The sequence below is a fragment of the Ranitomeya imitator genome, chromosome 5 (genome assembly GCF_032444005.1).
Source record: "Ranitomeya imitator isolate aRanImi1 chromosome 5, aRanImi1.pri, whole genome shotgun sequence".
Lineage (NCBI taxonomy): Eukaryota > Metazoa > Chordata > Amphibia > Anura > Dendrobatidae > Ranitomeya > Ranitomeya imitator.
Window position 1 is genome coordinate 439,390,046 of NC_091286.1, and position 23,356 is coordinate 439,413,401.

Genomic DNA, 23,356 nt, shown 5'->3' on the forward strand with positions numbered 1-23,356 from the left:
CAAGGTGGATGGATGCATTACTTTGATTAGAATTGGAATCATAAATATTTATTTTCATCAATTATTGACTATTTCCTTTGATCAATAGTGCATGAATTATTCAAGGAGCGCAAGGAGTGTGGCCCCTTTACAAGTTTTGATTAACTATTCAACTGCTGTCACGGAGATGTGTGCTGTCACTGGTTTTAGTACATGGAAAGTTCACTGCTTTTTGTCTATTTAAGTGTTTGTGCACATTATGTACGCCATGACTAAGAGGCATTCATCAGCTCAATGTGCGTAAGCATGGTCTATATGTGATTGTGCTGGGCGGCTACACAAAGGATGCAGAATCCCTTCTCCTCGGTAGCTGTACTATGTGTGCAGCCATTGACAGCGCTACATGCACTCAGACAGAAGCCCTGCTATCTGCATTACATGCCAAACAATCAACAAGGGGGTGAGCTGACTTTTTGTTTTTATATGTGCCACCCCTCACATGACTGGGGGTCACGCTATATCCAGAAGCAGCTCTTTTGCCTAGATGTATAAGCATCCCTGGCTTCTGATTGGCTATTGGGCAGCATCTAATCTGCAGAACAATTCCTGCTGCTGCGCATGACAAGTAGGGGTTGTAGCCATAAGGTGTGATCAAGCACCTGTCCCTCAGGAGAGTGCAGCTCCTGTACATGGACCACAGGGATGACATGCTCGCCACACACCGGTAAGTAACACTACAATGCCAGCTGCCGAGAATGTTTGAGGGTGATGATCATATAAAGAAGAATGAATGAGAGTGCTGAGGAGCTACAGATACAGAAGAGGCTACCCAACCTGTATGAGACTTCCTAAGCTATCTAGGTTACCTTTAGGCTGTGTGCATGCGTTGCAGAATTTGTGTTTTTTCAAGTTTTTTCGCTATAAAAACCGCATACATTATGCATCCCATCATTTAGAATGCATTCCGCAATTTTTGTGCACATTATGCGTTTTTTTCCGCGAAAAAAACGCATTGCGGTAAAAAACGGCGTCACACTCAGCGTAGGGAAATACGGTCCGAATTTCACAGGCGTAATACGCAGAAATTATCCCAAAACAGTGATCCATATGTCATCCATAGGCAGGGTGTGTCTGCGTATTTTACGCATGTTAACCTCCATATGGCATCCGTACTGCGTTTTTTTTCCGCAACCTTGCAAAATGGACATATAATGGATCCATGGGCTCAAATATTCGTGAAAACATATATAAAGTCTATATGCATAATTATATATATATATATATATATATATATATATATATATATATATATATATATATATATATATATATATACTAGATGGCAGCCCGATTCTAAAGAATCGGGAGTCTAGAATCCATATATACTTGAAATTCGGCAGGAGCTTGAAGAGCAACGTCACTGGGCCCGCCTTGCTGTGAGGTAAAAATTCAAAAATCACACCAAAATGGCGGGCGGAGTGTGTCACAGTACGGCACGTTTCTGATTGGTCGCTCGCAGCAGGCGGCAACCAATCAGACACTGGACACTGTTGACGTCACTTATCTCCGGACATTAGCTCCGGACATTAGCTCCGGACAAAGCCACGGAAGTTGGCACAAATTGCAGGAAGTAGTATTCTAGGCAATTATATATTAGATATATACATATATATATATATATACACATATATATATATATATATATATATATATATATATATATAATATATAAAGCTGGATGTGTGTGTGTATGTATGTATGTCTGGGATTGGCATCTGCACCGTCACAGCTACAGCCACAAAATTTTGCACAGTCACACGTCTGGACCCCGAGTTCGTTATAGGCTATGTTGTGAGGTGACATTTTAACCCCGCGCTTTCCAATTCGCCAAACAATTTTGCCCCTAGCTACATAATAGGGAAAAAGTGAAAGGAAAAGTGTTGGAGGCAAATTGACAGCTGCCAGATGTGAACAAGGGGGACTTAAAGAATGAGAGCGATGGCGACAAAGAGTATATACCGTACAGTTGATAAGGTGGGGCCCCGACATGGGATACTCACCACACACAGGGATATGAACACACACAAAATGCGCCACACACTACCACGTGCTTGAACACATATCACCCTCAGCACACATTTCACCACACATACACCAACCTCGCCACATAAAAGTCGAAACACAAAAGTCGCCGCACAAAACTCGCCACGTGCAGAACTCACCACATGCAAAACTAGGCTAACGCAAAACTCGCCACACGTGCAAAACTCACCTCATGGAAAACTCGCCACACGCAAAACTTGCACCCGTTGGAAAAATTGCCACATGCACAAAAGTTGCAACACATGCAAAAGTTGCCTCACACAAAACTTGCACATACTCAAAAGGCACCACACATAAAACTCGCCACGCGCAAAACTCGCCATGCTCAAAATTTGCTGCACACAACTTGCTACACTAACCTGTCACATGCAACTCGACACACAAAAAGTTGCTACACGCATGTCGCCACACAAAACTCATCTCACAAAAGTCGCTACATGCATGTCACCACACGCAACTAAACACACACAACTTGACACACGAAACTCGCCCTAAAACACACACAAGTCTGGTATTATCCTTCAAAAATAAAAATCTGATTAATAAGCAGACAAACTACAAGAGCAACAAATGTACTATATAGGAAATCCGGCAGCTGTCAGTCACATGACCTGTCTATTATGTGTATGTGTGAGCAAATTTATACTGCCAGGGAGGAGGGCTTCCTGTTGGCTGGGGATTTATCAGGCTGCCAATTTAGCTTACAAATACTGAGGTAAAAATATTGACCAAATAACGTGTGAACGAGGTCTAATACAGGAGGAAATAACATACAGATATATACTATGTACAGGGGAGATAACACACAGGTATATACTATATAGAGGAGGAGATGACATACAGGTACATACTATATACAGGAGGAGAGGACATACAGGTATATACTATATACAGGAGGAGATGACTCACAGGTATATACTATATACAGGAGCAGATGACCTACAGGTATATACTATATACAGGAGGAGATGACATACAGGTATATACAGGAGGAGATGACACACAGATATATACTATATACAGGGGAGCTGACACACAGGTATATACTATATACAGGAGGAGATGACATACAAGTATATACTATATATAGGAGGAGATGACATACAGGTATATACTATATACAGGGGAGATGACACACAGCAGGTATATACTATATACAGGGGAGATGACATACAGGTATATACTATATACAGGAGATGACATACAGATGTATACTATATATAAGGGAGATGACAAACATGTATATACTGAGGTGAAAATGAGAGGTGTGAGGTGAAAATGAAAAGGTGTGATTGCAAAATGAGAGGAGTGAGGGAAAATAGTGGAGTGATCGAAAAATGACAGATGGGAGGTCGAAATGACAAGTGTTAGGGGGGAATGAGAGGAGTGAGGGGGAAAATAAGAGGAGTGAGGGGGAAAATGAGAGGTGTGAGGGAGAAAATGAGAGCTCTGAGAGGGAAAATGAAAGATGTGATGGGGAAAATGAGAGGCATGATGGGAAAATAAGAGAAGTGAGGTGCTATAACTAACCACAGATATTTACTATGCCCAGGCAACGCCGGGCTCTTCAGCTAGTATATATATATTTCATACAGGCTAGATAGCAGAAAACCTGGTAATTCAATTGCCGGCTTTTGCTATATCCTTATCAAACCGACAGGATATCAGACATGGTTTACATACAGTAAACCATTTCATATCCCTTTTTTTTTTTTTACATATTCCTCACTAATAATGTTAGTAGAGTCTGTGTGCAAAATTTTGGGGCTCTAGCTGTTAAAATAAAGGGTAAAATCACAGAAAAAACTGGCGTGGGCTCCTGCGCTATTTTCTCTGCCAGAGTGGGAAAGCCAGTGACTGAGGGCAGATATTAATAGCATAGAGAGGGACCATGTATATTGCCTTTCCCCCCCCCCCCCGGCTAAAAACATCTGCCCCCAGCCACCCCAGAAAAGGCACATCTGTAAGATGCACCTATTCTGACACTTAACTACTCTGTTCCCACTCCCCTGTAGCGGTGGGATATGGGGTAATAAAGGGTTAATGTAACCTTGCTATTGCAAGGTGACATTAAGCCTGGTTAATAATGGAGAGGTGTTGTGAATTCCGCTTTTGGGCTCCCTCCGGTGGTTGTAAGTGGCACTTTTGTGAGTTCTGCTCTTGGGCTCCCGCTCCCTCCGGTGGTTTTAAGTGGTATGGCTGCTCCTTGGATTTAGCAGTCTGCAGCTGCTTCCACTGATTGTCTTTCTGCTCGGCTATTTATGCCTGGCTCTTCCCTTCAGCCAGTGCCACTTGTCAATGGTTCCTGGTTGGATTCACATCTCTCTTGGATTTCCCTGATATCCTGACCAGTTCAGCAAAGTTAAGTCCTTGCTTGCTCTTTTCTGTCCACAGGTTGTGGACTTATTCGTTCTGTGCTCTCTATGTTTTGTCCAGCTTGTCAGTATGGATTAATTCAGTTAAGCTGGAAGCTCTGGGAAGCAGATTTACCCTCCACACCTTTAGTCAGGTGTGGAGATTTTTGTAAACTCTGTGTGGATTTTTGTAGTTTTTAATACTGACCGCACAGTATTCTATCCTGTCCTATCTATCTAGCTAGACTGGCCTCCTGTGCTACATCCTGGTTTCATTCTGCGTATGTCTTTTCCCTCTCCACTCACAGTCATTACTTGTGGGGGCCTATCTATCCTTTGGGGATTTTCTCTGAGGCAAGATAGTTTTCCTGTTTCTATCTTTAGTGGTAGTTAGTTCTCAGGCTGTGACGAGGTGCCTAGGGAGTGACAGGAGCATCCCACGGCTACTTCTAGTGTTGTGTTGAGCTTAGGGACTGCGGTCAGTACAGGTACCACCTCCTTCAGAGCTCGTCCCATGTTGCTCCTAAACCACCAGTTCATAACAGAGAGGTGTCAATGAGACACCTATCCACTATTAATCCAATAATATTAAAGGGTTAATAATACACACACAAAGTATTTTTTTTTAAATAAAAACACACATGGGGTTGTAAAATCTTTGTTATACACTTAATCCACCTGAACACCCTCGTTTTGTAAAAGAACAAAAATAAAAGAGCGATAATATCCCATACCTTTCCGGTGCTCAGTCACGTCCCACGCTGTAAATCCATCTGAAGGGGTTAATTAATTTTACAGCCAGGAGCCTGCTAATGCAGCTGTGCTCCTGACTGTAATAACAGGGGAATTAATCGAAAGCAGGGGAATGTAGCATCGGAGATTTGCGGTGCTGCCCCCCGCTGCTGGTATAAACTCATATGAACTCTAGCGTGAGAAAATAGTCAGAAAAATTCCCATTCCCATCAGAAAAATTCCCATTCCCGTATTTTTCTCGCCCCCATAGACTTTCATTGGCAATTTTTTTTTGCGCAATACGCTGACAAACGAAGCATGCTGCGATTTTCTACGCCCATAAAATACGGCCGAGAAATATACGGCAGATAGGAGCTGCCCCATAGAAAATCATTGGTCTGTGTGCAATGCGTAATTTTTGCGCCTCTCATACATCCGTAAAACTCTCTAGTGTGACGCCGGCCTTAGGTGTTCATTTTTTTCCAGCTGTTTTTTCAGTTACATCTGTTTCCATGAAATCTGAGGGCAACTTAGAACAATTAGTTTCCCTTCAGTCCTGAAAGGCAAATCTGTCAAATTATTAGGCAAATGCTAGAGCAGAAAACCACATCCCTATATAACTATGCAGCTTTGCCGCTCAGGATTCTGGGAATGCTTAGTGAGAACTAGTGATGAGCGAGTATACTCATTGCTCTAGTTTTCCCGAGCATGCTCGGGTGGTCGCCGAGTATTTGTTAGTGTTCGGAGATTTAGTTTTCCTTGCCGCAGCTGAATGATTTACAGCTACTACCCAGCCTAAGTACATGTGGGGATTGCCTGGTTGTTAGGGAATCCCCACATGTGTTCAAGCTGTCTAGTAGCCGTAAATCATCCAGCTGCTGCAAGGAAAACTAAGTCTCCAAACACTAACAAATACTCGGAGATCATCCGAGCAACGAGTACACTCGCTCATCACTAGTGACAACACTATGGGTATTGTAGTGGCCACCATATTTTCACCCAGATTTTCCAAAGTAAGATTTGGCTAAATAATATGATCTAGATCTAAAATAAATTAAGGGTCTATTATTTGTTTAATTTTTTTACCCTTAGAAATGATAAGTAATCTGACTAAATACATGCCATGTGTGAAAGGCCCTATGTGTGTATAAGGCCGGTTTCACACGTCAGTGGCTCCGGTACGTGAGGTGTCAGTTTCCTTACGTACCGGAGACACTGACTCACGTAGACATATTGAAATCAATGTGTCTTTGCACATGTCAGCGTGTTTTCATGGACCGTGTGTCCGTGTGCAAAACACAGAGACATGTCCGTGTTTGCGGTAGCGCACGGATTACACGGACCCATTAAAGTCAATGGGTCCGTGTAAAACACGTACCGCACACGGACGCTGGAGAGAAGATATGAAAATTTTTTTTTTTTTTGTGTGTGTTTAACCCCTTTACCCCCAAGGGTGGTTTGCACGTTAATGACCGGGCCAATTTTTACAATTCTGACCACTGTCCCTTTATGAGGTTATAACTCTGGAACGCTTCAATGGATCCCAGTGAATCTGACAGTTTTCTCGTGACATATTGTACTTCATGACAATGGTAAAAATTATTTGATAGTACCTGCGTTTATTTGTGAAAAAAACGGAAATTTGGCGAAAATTATGAAAATTTCGCAATTTTCCAACTTTGAATTTTTATGCAATTAAATCACAGAGATATGTCACAGAAAATACTTAATAAATAACATTTCCCACATGTCTACTTTACATCAGCACAATTTTGGAAACAAAATTTTTTTTTGTTAGGGAGTTATAAGAGTTAAAAGTTGACCAGCAATTTCTCATTTCTACAACACCATTTTATTTTAGGGACCACATCTCATTTGAAGTCATTTTGAGGGGTCTATATGATAGAAAATACCCAAGTGTGACACCATTCTAAAAACTACACCCCTCAAGGTGCTCAAAACCATATTCAAGAAGTTTATTAACCCTTCTGGTGCTTCACAGGAATTTTTTGAATGTTTAAATAAAAATGAACATTTAACTTTTTTTCACAAAAAATTTAATTCAGCTCCAATTTGTTTAATTTTACCAAGGGTAACAGGAGAAAATGGACCCCAAACATTGTTGTACAATTTGTCCTGAGTATGCCAATACCCCACATGTGGGGGTAAACCACTGTTTGGGCGCATGGCAGAGCTCGGAAGCGAAGGAGTGCCATTTGACTTTTCAATGCAAAATTGACAGGAATTGAGATAACATAGTAACATAGTAACATAGTTAGTAAGGCCGAAAAAAGACATTTGTCCATCCAGTTCAGCCTATATTCCATTATAATAAATACCCAGATCTACGTCCTTCTACAGAACCTAATAATTGTATGATACAATATTGTTCTGCTCCAGGAAGACATCCAGGCCTCTCTTGAACCCCTCGACTGAGTTCGCCATCACCACCTCCTCAGGCAAGCAATTCCAGATTCTCACTGCCCTAACAGTAAAGAATCCTCTTCTATGTTGGTGGAAAAACCTTCTCTCCTCCAGACGCAAAGAATGCCCCCTTGTGCCCGTCACCTTCCTTGGTATAAACAGATCCTCAGCGAGATATTTGTATTGTCCCCTTATATACTTATACATGGTTATTAGATCGCCCCTCAGTCGTCTTTTTTCTAGACTAAATAATCCTAATTTCGCTAATCTATCTGGGTATTGTAGTTCTCCCATCCCCTTTATTAATTTTGTTGCCCTCCTTTGTAATCTCTCTAGTTCCATTATATCTTTCCTGAGCACCGGTGCCCAAAACTGGACACAGTACTCCATGTGCGGTCTAACTAGGGATTTGTACAGGGATTTGTACATGGGACCTCATGTTGCGTTTGAAGAGCCACTGATGTGCCTAAACATTGAAACCCCCCACAAGTGACACCATTTTGGAAAGTAGACCCCCTAAGGAACTTATCTAGAGGTGTGGTGAGCACTTTGACCCACCAAGTGCTTCACAGAAGTTTATAATGTAGAACCGTAAAAATAAAAAATCATATTTTTTCACAAAAATTATCTTTTTGCCCCCAATTTTTTATTTTCCCATGGGTAAGAGAAGAAATTGGACCCCAAAAGTTGTTGTACAATTTGTCCTGAGTACGTTGATACCCCAAATGTGGGGGTAAACCACTGTTTGGGTGGATGGGAGAGCTCGGAAGGGAAGGAGCGCCGTTTGACTTTTCAAAGCAAAATTGACAGGAATTGAGATGGGACGCCATGTTGCGTTTGAAGAGCCACTGATGTGCCTAAACATTGAAACCCCCCACAAATGACACCATTTTGGAAAGTAGACCCCCTAAGGAACTTATCTAGAGGTGTGGTGAGCACTTTGACCCACCAAGTGCTTCACAGAAGTTTATAATGCAGAGCCGTAAAAATAAAACAAAAATTTTTTCCCACAAAAATTATTTTTTTAGCCCCCAGTTTTGTATTTTCCTGAGGGTAACAGGAGAAATTGGACCCCAAAATTTGTTGCCCAATTTGTCCTGAGTGCGATGATACACCATATGTGGGGGGAACCACTGTTTGGGCACATGGGAGGGCTCAGAAGGGAAGGAGTGCCATTTGAATGCAGACTTAGATGGAATGGTCTGCAGGTGTCACATTGCGTTTGCAGAGCCCCTAATGTACCTAAACAGTAGAAACCCCCCACAAGTGACACCATTTTGGAAACTAGACCCCCTAAGGAACTCATCTAGATGTGTTGTGATAGCTTTGAACCCCCAAGTGTTTCACTACAGTTTGTAACGCAGAGCCGTGAAAATTAAAAAAAAAAATCTTTCCCCCCAAAATTATTTTTTAGCCCCCAGTTTTGTATTTTCCCGAGGGTAAGAGGAGAAATTCGACCCCAAAAGTTGTTGTCCAATTTGTCCTGAGTACGCTGATACCCCGTATGTTGGGGGAAACCACCGTTTGAGCGCATGGCAGAGCTCGGAAGGGAAGGAGCGCCATTTGGAATGCAGACTTAGATGGAATGGTCTGCAGACGTCACATTGCGTTTGCAGAACCCCTAATGTACCTAAACAGTAGAAACCCCCCACAAGTGACCCCATATTGGAAACTAGACCCCCCAGGGAACTAATCTAGATGTGTTGTGAGAACTTTGAACCCCCAAGTGTTTCACTACAGTTTATAACGCAGAGCCGTGAAAATAAAAAATCTTTTTTTTTCCCACAAAAAATATGTTTTAGCCCCGAGTTTTATATTTTCCCAAGGGTAAGAGGAGAAATTGGACCCCAAAAGTTGTTGTCCTATTTGTCCTGAGTACGCTGATACCCCATATGTTGGGGTAAACCCCTGTTTGGGCACACGGGAGAGCTCGGAAGGGAAGAAGCACTGTTTTACTTTTTCAACGCAGAATTGGCTGGAATTGAGATCGGACGCCATGTCGCGTTTGGAGAGGGCCCTGATGTGATAAACCCTAACTGTAACTTTAGCCCCAACCCAAACTGTAGCCCTAGCCCTAACCCTAGCCCTAACCCTAATCCTAACCCTAGCCCTAACCCTAACCCTAACCCTAGCCCTTACCCTAGCCCTAACCCTAGCCCTAACCCTAGCCCTAACCCTAGCCCTAACCCTAACCCTAACCCTAGCCCTAACCCTAACCCTAGCCCTGACCCTAGCCCTAACCCTAACCCTAGCCCTAAACCTAACCCTAACCCTAGCCCTAACCCTAGCCCTAACCCTAGCCCTAGCCCTAACCCTAGCCCTAGCCCTAGCCCTAACCCTAGCCCTAACTCTAACCCTAGCCCTAATGGGAAAATGGAAATAAATACATTTTTTAAATTTTTCCCTAACTAAGGGGGTGATGAAGGGGGGTTTGATTTACTTTTATAGCGGGTTTTTTAGCGGATTTTTATGATTGGCAGCCGTCACACACTGAAAGACGCTTTTTATTGCAAAAAATATTTTTTGCGTTACCACATTTTGAGAGCTATAATTTTTCTATATTTTGGTCCACAGAGTCATGTGAGGTCTTGTTTTTTGCGGGACGAGTTGATGTTTTTATTGGTAACATTTTCGGGCACGTGACATTTTTTGATCGCTTTTTATTCCGATTTTTGTGAGGCAGAATGACCAAAAACCAGCTATTCATGAATTTCTTTTGGGGGAGGCGTTTATACCGTTCCGCGTTTGGTAAAATTGATGAAGCAGTTTTATTCTTCGGGTCAGTACGATTACAGCGATACCTCATTTATATCATTTTTTTATGTTTTGGCGCTTTTATACGATAAAAACTATTTTATAGAAAAAATAATTATTTTTGCATCACTTTATTCTCAGGACTATAAATTTTTTATTTTTTTGCTGATGATGCTGTATGGCGGCTCGTTTTTTGCGGGACAAGATGACGTTTTCAGCGGTACCATGGTTAGTTATATCTGTCTTTTTGATCGCGTGTTATTCCACTTTTTGTTCGGCGGTATGATAATAAAGCGTTGTTTTTTGCCTCGTTTTTTTTTTTTTTTTTCCTTACGGTGTTTACTGAAGGGGTTAACTAGTGGGCCAGTTTTATAGGTCGGGCCGTTACGGACGCGGCGATACTAAATATGTGTACTTTTATTGTTTTTTTTTTTTATTTAGATAAAGAAATGTATTTATGGGAATAATATTTTTTTTTTTTCATTATTTTGGAATATTTTTTTTTATTTTTTTTACACATTTGAAATTTTTTTTTTTTACTTTTTTACTTTGTCCCAGGGGGGGACATCACAGATCAGTGATCTGACAGTTTGCACAGCACTGACATGCAGCGCTGCAGCCTTCACAGTGCCTGCTCTGAGCAGGCTTCTGTGAAGCCACCTCCCTCCCTGCAGGACCCGGATCCGCGGCCATCTTGGATCCGGGGCTGGAGGGAGCAGGGAGGGAGGTGAGACCCTCGCAGCAACGCGATCACATCGCGTTGCTGCGGGGGGCTCAGGGAAGCCCGCAGGGAGCCCCCTCCCTGCGCGGTGCTTCCCTGTACCGCCGGCACATCGCGATCATCTTTGATCGCGGTGTGCCGGGGGTTAATGTGCCGGGGGCGGTCCGTGACCGCTCCTGGCACATAGTGCCGGATGTCAGCTGCGATAAACAGCTGACACCCGGCCGCGATCGGCGGCGCTCCCCCCGTGAGCGCTGCCGATCGCATATGACGTACTATTGCGTCCTTGGGAAGTAAAGCCCACCCCACATGGACGCAATAGTACGTCTAATGGCAGAAAGGGGTTAAAATAAAGATCCCTGTCCCCTCCCCCCTCCCACCCCCTGTGCGCCCGCCCGCTGTTAATAAAATACTCACCCGGCTCCCTCGCAGCTTCCTCTCAGCGCCAGCTTCTCCTGTATGAGCGGTCACGTGGTGCCGCCGATTACAGTCATGAATATGCGGCTCCACCTCCCATAGGGGTGGAGCCGCATATTCATGACTGTAATGGGCGGCACCACGTGACCGCTCAAACTGGAGAAGGTGCAGCGCGGAGAGGACGCTTCGAGGGAGCCGGGTGAGTATTTTAGTAACAGCTGGCGGGCGCACAGGGGGTGGGAGGGGGGAGGGGACAGGGATCTTTATTTACACCGCAAAAAAAAAAAAGGATTTTTCATATATTCTCTCCAGTGAACGCTGCTGGAGAGAAGATATGAATGGCGGCTTCATCACCAGATGCAGGGGACAGCGCTTATCTCTAGCGCTGTCTCCTGCACGCTCCGTGTGGTACCCAGTCGGCACACGGCTGCCGCACGTGTGCCACAATGATGTTCAAGGTAAGCACACGGACACGGATAATTCCGGTACCGATTTTTCCGGTACTGGAATTATCTGGACGTGTGAGACTGGCCTCAGTGAGTGATGGTCAAGATGGAATAAATGTGTTTTTCATGTTTTCTTTCCTATAGAGACATCTATAGTAAAACTGGATGGTGGCCCGATTCTAACGCATCGGGTATTCTAGAATATGTATGTAGTTTATTTATGAAGATTTGAGAATAATACAATGAATACACAGGATTCGGCCGGCCGGGCGCGACCAATTAGTGAAGCGTGGTTCAAATCCCGCGCCAATTCGTGGCCGGACTGCGCCTGTCGCTGATTGGTCGCAGCCAGCTGCAAACAATCAGTGAAGCCAGGGCCAGCTGCAGGTTTTTGAGGGCCCTGGGCGAAAAAGTCTCACAGCCCACGTAGTATATAGCACAGGCACGTAGTATATAACACAGCCACATAGTATATTGCACAGCCACATAGTATATTGCACAGCTACGTAGTATATAACACAGCCACATAGTATATAGCACAGCCACATAGTATATAGCACAGCCCACACAGTATATAACACAGCCACGTAGTATATAGCACAGCCACGTAGTATATAGCAAGCCATGTAGTATATAACACAGCCACGTAGTATATAGCAGCCATGTAGTATGTAGCAAAGCTACATAGTATATACAGGAGTTGATTAAGGGTAGCCAGGGCCCCGGGCTGTTCAGACACTGTGGCCCCCCGGTCATGTGACGGGGGTCATGTGATGGGGGTCATAATATACCTGAACCAGATTATTCCAGAAAAATGGCCGGGCCCTACTCTACTGTAACCTATTAAATATTTGTTAAAATATGCAATACAATTTAGGTATATTTTGACCAATATCACATACAAGAAACAAATACCACCGCACCATGACCAGACCACAAATTACAACCACAGTGATTGAATAATATCACATACAAGGAACACAGTGTGTCCAGCAATCTGCCCCAGTGTCTGACTCCAGCATATTGCCCCCCGTGTGTCCAGCAATCTGTCCCAGAGTGTCCAGCATTGCCCCCAGACAGTGTGTCCAGCAATCTGCCCCAGTGTGTCCAGCATATTACCCCCAGTGTGTCTAGCAATCTGCCCCAGTATGTCCAGCATATTGCCCCAGTGTGTCCAGCATTGCCCCCAGACAGTGTGTCCAGCAATCTGCCCCAGTGTCTGACTCCAGCATATTGCCCCCAGTGTGTCCAGCAATCTGCCCCAGTGTGTCCAGCATATTACCCCCAGTGTGCCCAGCATATTACCCCAGTGTGTCCAGCAATCTGCCCCAGTATGTCCAGCATATTGCCCCAGTATGTCCAGCATATTGCCCCAGAGTGTCCAGCAATCTGCCCCAGTATGTCCAGCAATCTGCCCCAGTATGTCCAGCAATCTGCCCCAGTATGTCCAGCAATTTGCCCCAGTATGTCCAGCAATCTGCCCCAGTATGTCCAGCATATTGCCCCAGTGTGTCCAGCATTGCCCCCAGACAGTGTGTCCAGCAATCTGCCCCAGTGTGTCCAGCATATTACCCCCAGTGTCTCCAGCATTGCCCCAGTGTCTCCAGCAATCATTTGCTCCAGTGTGTCCAGCAACCGTTAGGTTAGCAAAAAACAAAAAAAATAAACTGAGTTCTCCTCACCTGACCAGCGCTCCAGGCGGCGAGCTCCCTCCAGCAGCGCGCACTCGCCGGCGACTGACAATGACGTCAGACGCTGGCGACATCTGCGCTGCGTGTGCGCCTGCGGCCGACTTCTGCTGCCAGCCTCCAATTGGCTGGCGGCTGTTGTTGTTAACTATTAACGTGCGGGTGCGCGCCCGCACATCAATAGGAAACCGCCGCAGTGCCGGTAGGGGCCCGGTAAGCAGATGAGACGGGGCCGATTGCGGGCCCCTTCTCTCTGCCCACCGGGCCCATAAATGATACGCCAGTCAGGACACGGGCAGTAATGCCCTTATGGCGGCGGACAATCTGTGTGGTAGCCCAGGGCCCCCCCACACCACTGGGCCCTGGGCTACCGCCCATATTGACCTTCTTATAATCTGCCCCTGAGTATATAGCACAGCTCACACAGTAAATAACACAGCCATGTAGTATATTGCACAGCCACGTAGTATATTGCACAGCCACGTAATATATAGCACAGCTACGTAGTATATAACACAGCCACATAGTATATTGCAGAGCCACGTAGTATATAGCACAGCCCATGCAGTATATAACACAGCTCACGTAATATACAGCACAGCCCATGTAGTATATAGCACAGCCCACGCAGTATATAACACAGCTCACGCAGTATAAAACACAGCCCACATAGTATATAGCACAGCCCATGTAATATATAGCACAGCCCATGCAGTATATAACACAGTCTGCGTAGGATATAGCACAAATACGTAGTATATTACACAGCCACATAATATATAGCAGAGCCCATGTAGTGTAGAGCACAGCGACGTAGTATATAACACAGCCCACGCAATATATAACACAGCCCATGCAGTATGTAACACAGCCCACGTAGTATATAACATAGCCCACGTCAGGGGCGGACACAAGCAGCAATGGGCCCCTGTGCAGGAAATACATTCGGGGCCCCCCTCATGCATGTACACTGTATATAAAATACCTATAATAACATGTGTACACACAGCAGTATACACACACATACTAGCCCTATATATACACACACAGGAGTATACACACACATACTAGCCCTATATATACACACACACATACACAGCAGTATACACACACATACTAGCCCTATAAACACACACACAGCAGTATACACACAGCAGTATACCCACATATACTAGCCCTATATATATACACACACACACACACACACAGCAGTATACACACACAGCAGTATACACACATATACTAGCCCTATATATATATATATACACACACACACAGCAGTATACACACACAGCAGTATACATACACATACTAGTGCTATATATACACACACACAGCAGTATACACACATATACTAGCCCTATATATATATATACACACACACACAGCAGTATACACATACAGCAGTATACACACATATACTAGCCCTATATATACACACACATACTAGCCCTATATATACACACACACACACACAGCAGTATACACACTAGCCATATTTACACACACAACAGTATACACACACTAACCCTATATACACACACACAGCAGTATACACACTAGCCGTATACACACACAGCAGTATACACACACATATACTAGCCTTATATATACACACACAGCAGTATACACACACATACTAGCCATATATATATATATATATATATATATATATATATATATACACACACACCAGCAAAATATATATATATATATACACACAGCAGTATACACACACACACGCTAGCAATATATATACACACAGCAGTACACACACACACTCTAGCTATATATACACACACACACTAGCAATATATATACACATAGCAGTACACACACACACACACTAGATAGATCAACAGATATCACATGGAATATGTTCAGTACCTACAGAGAGTGCAGTTGCAGGGAGCTGGTCAGGCCCAGAGGAAATGAGCAGGGGAGACATGGGGCCTGTCTAGACTGTCAGCACTCATCCCTGCAGACTCCCGGCGGGCCAGGCCGTCTCCTATCTCCTACCTAGAGTAGTAATTCCTCCTCCCCTCCCCCTATTTTCATGTGTATCCACTATCCCAGTCCTGCCGATCACTGGGGCTCTGGGAAGAATGTGCACCTGCACAGCAGCGAGTCAGAGACGCATCTTCATTGACTCCCTCAGTCCTCTCTTCCAGCGTCTGCCGCCCCTCACCACACTGCACCAGTGACAGACGGACAGCAGCGTAATGTCTGCTAACAGGAGAGGTCAGGCAGGGGGCCCCTTTTGACCGTCATATCATGTGTGCAGCAGAGCGGGCCCCCTGCTTCTCCTGTTATCAGTAATCCTGCCCCCGGCTGTCATTCACCGCCCTGCTTTCTCGGTCCTTCAGGGGCCTCCTCCGGCTCTGGGCTCCGGTGCAGTTGCACAGGTTGAACCGGCGGTATGTCCGCCCATGGCCCACGTAGTATATAGCAATGTGGGCACCATATGCCTGTTAAAAAAAGAATTCAAATACAAAATAGTTATATACTCACCTTGCGGTGGCCCCCGGATCCAGGCCAGGCCTTTAGCGATGCTCCTCGCGATCCTCCGTTCCCAGTAATGCCTTGCGGCAAAAACATGTGATAATGTAGAGGTCTCGCGAGACCGATACGTCATCACGGGTCGTTGCCACAATGCATTCTTGGGACCGGAGCGTCGCGAGGCGCGGGAAAGGCTGCTGCGGACGCTGGAAGGTGAGAATATAATTATTTTTTGTTTTATTATTATTTTTATATGTTTTTACTATTGATGCTACATAGGCTTTCTCTTGTGTTTGCCTTCAGTACTCACTGTTCACATAGCTGTTATGGAGGTCCCTTTGGAGATTTTGCATTGGGGCCTACGAGTCACTACTGTACGGATACTATACTTAACCTAATCTGTGGTTTCATTTCATTTGAACATACATTTCTGTAAGGCCACATTTACACATTGAGTATTTGGTAAGTATTTTACCTCAGTATTTGTAAGCCAAAAACAGCAGTGGAACAATCAGAGAAAAAATATAATAGAAACACGTCACCACTTCTGTATTTATCACCCACTCCTGGTTTTGGCTTATACATCCTGAGGTAAAAAACTGACCATATACTGTGATAAAATACCGACCAAATACTGAGGTAAAATACTGACCAAATACTCAGGTAAAATACTGACCATATACTGTGATAAAATACCGACCAAATACTGAGGTAAAATACTGACCAAATACTGTGATAAAATACCGACCAAATACTCAGGTAAAATACTGACCAAATACTCAGGTAAAATACTGACCATATACTGTGATAAAATACTGACCAAATACTGAGGTAAAATACTGACCAAATACTGAGGTAAAATACTGACCAAATACTGAGGTAAAATACTGACCTTATACTGTGATAAAATACTGACCGTATACTGTGATAAAATACTGACCAAATACTGAGGTAAAATACTGACCGTATACTGTGATAAAATACTGACCAAATACTGAGGTAAAATACTGACCATATACTGTGATAAAATACTGACCAAATACTGACCAAATACTGAGGTAAAATACTGACCGTATACTGTGATAAAATACTGACCAAATACTGAGGTAAAATACTGACCATATACTGTGATAAAATACTGACCAAATCCTGAGGTAAAATACTGACCAAATACTGTGATAAAATACCGACCAAATACTGAGGTAAAATACTGACCAAATACTCAGGTAAAATACTGACCATATACTGTGATAAAATACCGACCAAATACTGAGGTGAAATACTGACCAAATACTGTGATAAAATACCGACCAAATACTGAGGTAAAATACTGACCAAATACTCAGGTAAAATACTGACCATATACTGTGATAAAATACTGACCAAATCCTGAGGTAAAATACTGACCAAATACTGAGGTAAAATACTGACCGTATACTGTGATAAAATACTGACCAAATACTGAGGTAAAATACTGACCAAATACTGAGGTAAAATACTGACCGTATACTGTGATAAAATACTGACCAAATACTGAGGTAAAATACTGACCAAATACTGAGGTAAAATACTGACCGTATGCTGAGGTAAAATACTGACCGTTTACTGTGATAAAATACTGACCAAATACTGACCAAATACTGAGGTAAAATACTGACCGTATACTGTGATAAAATACTGACCAAATACTGAGGTAAAATACTGACCAAATACTGAGGTAAAATACTGACCTTATACTGTGATAAAATACTGACCGTATACTGTGATAAAATACTGACCAAATACTGAGGTAAAATACTGACAGTATACTGTGATAAAATACTGACCAAATACTGAGGTAAAATACTGACCATATACTGTGATAAAATACTGACCAAATCCTGAGGTAAAATACTGACCAAATACTGAGGTAAAATACTGACCAAATACTGAGGTAAAATACTGACCTTATACTGTGATAAAATACTGACCGTATACTGTGATAAAATACTGACCAAATACTGAGGTAAAATACTGACCGTATACTGTGATAAAATACTGACCAAATACTGAGGTAAAAAACTGACCATATACTGTGATAAAATACCGACCAAATACTGAGGTAAAATACTGACCAAATACTCAGGTAAAATACTGACCATATACTGTGATAAAATACTGATCAAATACTCAGGTAAAATACTGACCATATACTGTGATAAAATACCGACCAAATACTGAGGTAAAATACTGACCAAATACTGTGATAAAATACCGACCAAATACTCAGGTAAAATACTGACCAAATACTCAGGTAAAATACTGACCATATACTGTGATAAAATACTGACCAAATACTGAGGTAAAATACTGACCATATACTGTGATAAAATACTGACCAAATACTGAGGTAAAATACTGACCAAATACTGAGGTAAAATACTGACCTTATACTGTGATAAAATACTGACCGTATACTGTGATAAAATACTGACCAAATACTGAGGTAAAATACTGACCGTATACTGTGATAAAATACTGACCAAATACTGAGGTAAAATACTGACCATATACTGTGATCAAATACTGACCAAATACTGACCAAATACTGAGGTAAAATACTGACCGTATACTGTGATAAAATACTGACCAAATACTAAGGTAAAATACTGACCATATACTGTGATAAAATACTGACCAAATCCTGAGGTAAAATACTGACCAAATACTGTGATAAAATACCGACCAAATACTGAGGTAAAATACTGACCAAATACTCAGGTAAAATACTGACCATATACTGTGATAAAATACCGACCAAATACTGAGGTGAAATACTGACCAAATACTGTGATAAAATACCGACCAAATACTGAGGTAAAATACTGACCAAATACTCAGGTAAAATACTGACCATATGCTGTGATAAAATACTGACCAAATACTGAGGTAAAATACTGACCATATACTGTGATAAAATACTGACCAAATCCTGAGGTAAAATACTGACCAAATACTGAGGTAAAATACTGACCGTATACTGTGATAAAATACTGACCAAATACTGAGGTAAAATACTGACCAAATACTGAGGTAAAATACTGACCGTATACTGTGATAAAATACTGACCAAATACTGAGGTAAAATACTGACCAAATACTGAGGTAAAATACTGACCGTATGCTGAGGTAAAATACTGACCGTATACTGTGATAAAATACTGACCAAATACTGACCAAATACTGAGGTAAAATACTGACCGTATACTGTGATAAAATACTGACCAAATACTGAGGTAAAATACTGACCATATACTGTGATAAAATACTGACCAAATCCTGAGGTAAAATACTGACCAAATCCTGAGGTAAAATACTGACCAAATCCTGAGGTAAAATACTGACCAAATACTGAGGTAAAATACTGACCAAATACTGAGGTAAAATACTGACCTTATACTGTGATAAAATACTGACCGTATACTGTGATAAAATACTGACCAAATACTGAGGTAAAATACTGACAGTATACTGTGATAAAATACTGACCAAATACTGAGGTAAAATACTGACCATATACTGTGATAAAATACTGACCAAATCCTGAGGTAAAATACTGACCAAATACTGAGGTAAAATACTGACCAAATACTAAGGTAAAATACTGACCTTATACTGTGATAAAATACTGACCGTATACTGTGATAAAATACTGACCAAATACTGAGGTAAAATACTGACCATATACTGTGATAAAATACTGACCAAATACTGACCAAATACTGAGGTAAAATACTGACCGTATACTGTGATAAAATACTGACCAAATACTGAGGTAAAATACTGACCATATACTGTGATAAAATACTGACCAAATCCTGAGGTAAAATACTGACCAAATACTCAGGTAAAATACTGACCATATACTGTGATAAAATACCGACCAAATACTGAGGTGAAATACTGACCAAATACTGTGATAAAATACCGACCAAATACTGAGGTAAAATACTGACCAAATACTCAGGTAAAATACTGACCATATACTGTGATAAAATACTGACCAAATACTGAGGTAAAATACTGACCATATACTGTGATAAAATACTGACCAAATCCTGAGGTAAAATACTGACCAAATACTGAGGTAAAATACTGACCGTATACTGTGATAAAATACTGACCAAATCCTGAGGTAAAATACTGACCAAATACTGAGGTAAAATACTGACCATATACTGTGATAAAATACTGACCAAATCCTGAGGTAAAATACTGACCATATACTGTGATAAAATACTGACCAAATCCTGAGGTAAAATACTGACCAAATACTGAGGTAAAATACTGACCGTATACTGTGATAAAATACTGACCAAATACTGAGGTAAAATACTGACCAAATACTGAGGTAAAATACTGACCGTATACTGTGATAAAATACTGACCAAATACTGAGGTAAAATACTGACCATATACTGTGATCAAATACTGACCAAATACTGACCAAATACTGAGGTAAAATACTGACCGTATACTGTGATAAAATACTGACCAAATACTAAGGTAAAATACTGACCATATACTGTGATAAAATACTGACCAAATCCTGAGGTAAAATACTGACCAAATACTGTGATAAAATACCGACCAAATACTGAGGTAAAATACTGACCAAATACTCAGGTAAAATACTGACCATATACTGTGATAAAATACCGACCAAATACTGAGGTGAAATACTGACCAAATACTGTGATAAAATACCGACCAAATACTGAGGTAAAATACTGACCAAATACTCAGGTAAAATACTGACCATATGCTGTGATAAAATACTGACCAAATACTGAGGTAAAATACTGACCATATACTGTGATAAAATACTGACCAAATCCTGAGGTAAAATACTGACCAAATACTGAGGTAAAATACTGACCGTATACTGTGATAAAATACTGACCAAATACTGAGGTAAAATACTGACCAAATACTGAGGTAAAATACTGACCGTATACTGTGATAAAATACTGACCAAATACTGAGGTAAAATACTGACCAAATACTGAGGTAAAATACTGACCGTATGCTGAGGTAAAATACTGACCGTATACTGTGATAAAATACTGACCAAATACTGACCAAATACTGAGGTAAAATACTGACCGTATACTGTGATAAAATACTGACCAAATACTGAGGTAAAATACTGACCATATACTGTGATAAAATACTGACCAAATCCTGAGGTAAAATACTGACCAAATCCTGAGGTAAAATACTGACCAAATCCTGAGGTAAAATACTGACCAAATACTGAGGTAAAATACTGACCAAATACTGAGGTAAAATACTGACCTTATACTGTGATAAAATACTGACCGTATACTGTGATAAAATACTGACCAAATACTGAGGTAAAATACTGACAGTATACTGTGATAAAATACTGACCAAATACTGAGGTAAAATACTGACCATATACTGTGATAAAATACTGACCAAATCCTGAGGTAAAATACTGACCAAATACTGAGGTAAAATACTGACCAAATACTAAGGTAAAATACTGACCTTATACTGTGATAAAATACTGACCGTATACTGTGATAAAATACTGACCAAATACTGAGGTAAAATACTGACCATATACTGTGATAAAATACTGACCAAATACTGACCAAATACTGAGGTAAAATACTAACCGTATACTGTGATAAAATACTGACCAAATACTGAGGTAAAATACTGACCATATACTGTGATAAAATACTGACCAAATCCTGAGGTAAAATACTGACCAAATACTCAGGTAAAATACTGACCATATACTGTGATAAAATACCGACCAAATACTGAGGTGAAATACTGACCAAATACTGTGATAAAATACCGACCAAATACTGAGGTAAAATACTGACCAAATACTCAGGTAAAATACTGACCATATACTGTGATAAAATACTGACCAAATACTGAGGTAAAATACTGACCATATACTGTGATAAAATACTGACCAAATCCTGAGGTAAAATACTGACCAAATACTGAGGTAAAATACTGACCGTATACTGTGATAAAATACTGACCAAATCCTGAGGTAAAATACTGACCAAATACTGAGGTAAAATACTGACCATATACTGTGATAAAATACTGACCAAATCCTGAGGTAAAATACTGACCATATACTGTGATAAAATACTGACCAAATCCTGAGGTAAAATACTGACCAAATACTGAGGTAAAATACTGACCGTATACTGTGATAAAATACTGACCAAATACTGAGGTAAAATACTGACCAAATACTGAGGTAAAATACTGACCGTATACTGTGATAAAATACTGACCAAATACTGAGGTAAAATACTGACCATATACTGTGATAAAATACTGACCTAATCCTGAGGTAAAATACTGACCAAATCCTGAGGTAAAATACTGACCAAATACTGAGGTAAAATACTGACCGTATACTGTGATAAAATACTGACCAAATACTGAGGTAAAATACTGACCAAAAACTGAGGTAAAATACTGACCGTATACTGTGATAAAATACTGACCAAATACTGAGGTAAAATACTGACCAAATACTGAGGTAAAATACTGACCGTATGCTGAGGTAAAATACTGACCGTATACTGTGATAAAATACTGACCAAATACTGACCAAATACTGAGGTAAAATACTGACCGTATACTGTGATAAAATACTGACCAAATACTGAGGTAAAATACTGACCATATACTGTGATAAAATACTGACCAAATCCTGAGGTAAAATACTGACCAAATCCTGAGGTAAAATACTGACCAAATACTGAGGTAAAATACTGACCAAATACTGAGGTAAAATACTGACCTTATACTGTGATAAAATACTGACCGTATACTGTGATAAAATACTGACCAAATACTGAGGTAAAATACTGACAGTATACTGTGATAAAATACTGACCAAATACTGAGGTAAAATACTGACCATATACTGTGATAAAATACTGACCAAATCCTGAGGTAAAATACTGACCAAATACTGAGGTAAAATACTGACCAAATACTAAGGTAAAATACTGACCTTATGCTGTGATAAAATACTGACCGTATACTGTGATAAAATACTGACCAAATACTGAGGTAAAATACTGACCATATACTGTGATAAAATACTGACCAAATACTGACCAAATACTGAGGTAAAATACTGACCGTATACTGTGATAAAATACTGACCAAATACTGAGGTAAAATACT

The 23,356-nt window shown here is 41.2% G+C and overlaps 1 protein-coding gene across 1 annotated transcript in view; it reads left to right on the forward strand.

Moving 5' to 3' along the window:
- The first annotated feature begins 585 nt into the window (after positions 1-585).
- Positions 586-23,356, forward strand: part of PLAAT1 (phospholipase A and acyltransferase 1) — a 196,281-nt gene continuing 173,510 nt past the window's right edge. Inside the window, exon 1 of the mRNA XM_069727144.1 lies at positions 586-703. The gene's annotated coding sequence lies outside the window, so the exon portion shown is untranslated. The remainder of the gene's footprint in view (positions 704-23,356) is intronic.